Source organism: Prionailurus bengalensis, chromosome D1, assembly GCF_016509475.1.
Source record: "Prionailurus bengalensis isolate Pbe53 chromosome D1, Fcat_Pben_1.1_paternal_pri, whole genome shotgun sequence".
In the NCBI taxonomy this organism is placed as follows: domain Eukaryota; kingdom Metazoa; phylum Chordata; class Mammalia; order Carnivora; family Felidae; genus Prionailurus; species Prionailurus bengalensis.
Window position 1 is genome coordinate 80,571,733 of NC_057346.1, and position 3,917 is coordinate 80,575,649.

The window sequence follows — 3,917 nt, forward strand, 5'->3', positions numbered from 1 at the left end:
ACATGAGAGGTTTATATCTCATTTTCTGGAGACAGAGTGGGGGAGGGTCATAGGATGCATTTTGCATTGCTATTTCTTAAGAACTTTCATTTAAAATCATCAGTATGCCCCAAAGTGGCACATTTTGGGGTAGGCAGCACTTGGCCCCTAAAATTGCTATGGAAACAAAACAAAACAAGACAGGGTCCTCTTGACTGCATGCCACAAGGCAGGGAGCAGCATGTGAACGTATCTTGTATGTGTGAAGTCTCCACTGAGAGAATTCTATTAAACAGATTAATGAATATATAATATTTTGCGTGGATGTCCAAAGCTTCAAACGTAATTTTTTTTGTTGTTCCTAGATACTAGCTAACAATATTTTAAAGAGGATATTTGAGTTGAAATAACTAGAGAGTTGTGAATTAGTGCTTTTCAAAAAACAAAAGCATCCTATGGGAAAATTGCCAATGCTTTCTATTCCCTGAAGTCTAGGACATAGGATTCTTTTAGGTATAGATGACAATGAAATGTGGATTTCTTCCATGAAAAACTTCCAAACAGGTTTCTTCTGTTTTCTGTCACAAAAATAGAAATTTTATTTCTCAGCCTTATACTTGAGGTAGTGCCTCCCTGCCCACCTCCTCAGAAGAGCCATACATTTGCTAGCACAATGATTGACCCACGGTGTCTGTATGGTACTTCTCTAGTGCTGTGATGCCATTTGCATCAGAAGTAATTGTGGTGTGTATGTTTTCCCCCTTTCCCCACTCCTAAATTCCTTAATTCCTTTGAGAACACCATTTCACTTCATGTCGTAGGGATACTGACATCCTGGGAAGGTCATAAATGCAATATATTTGTTCCTAGAAAATCAGACTCTATTTGGGGCTCCAGGAAGAAGCAGTTAACCTGTGCACTTGATTAACTGACGAATGAACATACATTCACAGGCAATATTTCTACCGAGGGTGAGAAGAAAAAAGAGTAATCTGTAGTGGGTCATGCCCTTTTTCTGACTCTGGCTTATATTTACCACTTTTTCATGATAAAGTGCCCATTGAAATTAAGTCAAGAGATGGATATTCAGCAGAAAGTCCCAGCTGGAATTTAGAAGATGCAGCAGAATTGAGCAGAAGATGAACACTCCTAATAAGTTCCTGTTAAATTAGCATCGTGTTCCAAATGATAAGTTGGTGGTTTTTACCCTGCAAATTTCTGTTTTACTTCTTTATACTTCTTCAGTCTTGATCCCAAAGTTTAAAGATTTGGGGGCTGGAAATCCCCAAAGCTGCTCCTCAAGTCTTTCCTTGGAATAATGTGTCAAGTATGTAAATCTTAATGTCTGCTTGGCAGAAAGTTCACAACTTTTTAAATGGTCATGTTTCCAACATGAGTAAAATGAGATGCTGACAATTTGCTTAGCCACTGGGAATGACTTCAGGTGATTCTGACTCCATGAAAAAAGAACAACACAATATGGATAAGAGGAACAGGTAATGAAGAGCGCGTTTTAAATCTATTCTTTAAGTCCCTGACATAGATCCTTCTTAAGTAGATGTGGCATAAATAAAATTGAATATATTTACTGCATGTGTTTCTGGTCATTTATTACACAGCAAATAAGTAAATAGTTTAATGCATATTAGAACAATTAATGCTTGCAAATTTGAAAAAGTTATGAGATAAAGAATAAACATCTTCTGACTCAGTGGAAATGAGGACCAGCTAGATGTATTGAAAAAAGTAAATTAGACCATAGTTGACGTAATGACTCTTACCAGCCTTGGCAAAGAATGTACACGGGGCGCCTGGGTGGCTCAGTTGGTTAAATGTCAAACTTTGGCTCAGGTCATGATCTCGAGGTTCCTGAGTTCGAGTCCCAAACTGGGCTATGCTGACAGCTCAGAGCCTGGAGCCTGCTTCAGATTCTGTGTCCCTCTCTCTCTCTGCCCCATCCCTGCTTGTTCTCTGTCTCTTTCAAAAATGAATAAAACATTTAAGAAAATGCACCTTCTCATTTTATCCTCCTGGTTGTATATTAAGCAGCCTGTTTATGTGTTTTATGTGTTTGTGCATTTCCACCTTGATATGATTAAAGAGATAAGAAGGTAGGGGAAATATGAACCCTAAAAGAACTCTCGTCTTTCTTCCCATAATGGAGACACAGACTAGTTGTTTGAATGAAGGCATGGAACAAATCTTCCTTCCCTACAGTGCTAATCCTACTGTCTGCCATTTCCTCTTTCATTTTACTTTATTTGGTGGGAGGTGTCAGGGTATGCATTTAAAGGTCGCTTTGTTTTTGGTTTTTTGTATTGGAATTCACAAATTCAGAGATTTCTAGGGTACATTTGTTTTATCTATGGACATACCATCTAGTAACTTAATCCTAACAATTATTCATGTATCTTCTCATATAGTGTATGTGTGCTGTATGTTTTTATGCATGCTCCTGTTTGCAATATACATTGCGAGCATCATTGTAGTGATAGCCATACACATCTATGCTTACTGGAATTTTTTAACATCATTATTGGTAGTTGCATAAATTTAGTATATGAATACCTTCATATGTTTACTTCTCTATCCACGTATGTATGTGTCTGTATTCATGTGTTCGTGGATATAAATTCAGCAAAATACGCATATACCAGTCAGATGCCTTTTTTTCTGCCATAATTTCATTCCTATTTACATCTTTCATGTCGTTTTAACACAGGGATTGTCTTTTTTCTTCTTTCCAAGTTTTTATTTAAATTCCAGTTAGATGACATACATCTTGTTTCAGATTAACACAAGAATTTTAAAAGCATAATAGATAACTGTGTATGTGTAGTTAGGTAACCATCCAATACAGTTGCAATGAATACAATATGCTAATTTAGGCTGTACAAATGGACACAACAAATTAGCGTCTCAAATCAGCCATTAGATACAGTCATCCCCATCCCTCTTATACACAGGTGTGGCTCATATACTTCTTCACATCTATTGCTTTGTGTAAGGTTTGACCTAGACTAGGGAATTATATTTGCTAGATGTTCTAAAAGGGGGAATTCTTTTCAGCATGGTTTTGTATGCATGGAAACTCAAAGGAATTTTAATACCTATCCTTATGGTAACCAAAGTATGTTTTATTTGGAGAAAGTGAGGTGAGTAATTACACTATCCACTTTGACTATACTAGAGCAAAGGTACACAGTTAGAGAAATAAGAATGAAGTCAAGGAAAGTTCATTTCTCTCAAATGATAATGAGAGAATGTCCTCAATGACAGGGAATTGTTGTAGGAATTTCCAGGAGTTGTTGTAGAAATCACAACACATTTGAAAATATAAGAAAATTATATTTTCTGTTTATAAGAAAATACTTTGCTGAAGTTTTTTTTGTTTTTCCTTTTAAAATAAAGTTACACAGTTACTTTGTTCTCTAAGTGTTTAATTTGAAATTTGGGTTAAGTACAGTTAAGTGCATGGCTATATTTTGCAGAATGAAATACTAATTAGTCCATGCTGCAGCTTCCAGGGGTTAATTGGCTTTTACTTAAGTTCTGGTATGCTTTGTATAATTTTCTTTTCTTGGACAAATCTGAAGACAGATTTGTCTGATTGACTTATACGGCACAATTCTAGGAACTCCCACTTCACCAGCTGACCTGGTAGGTAATTATTATTCTTTGACACATCAGAGAATGTAATGTTTTCTATTATTCCCTTAGACAGTCACAAACAATTCAAACTCACTGGTTTTCTCTAAAGGTTGACCTATGTGCTCTGTTTAGGCCAACGGTTAGGCAGACATGATGGTGGTGGTAGATTTTTAAAAGAAGTCTTCTGAAACCTTCCTGAGATTGGGTCTCAATTTTGTGTCTTGGAACACACTACTTCCAGGTCAACTATTCTAAAAGTTACTTTGCTGCATACATGGGAATAAGGT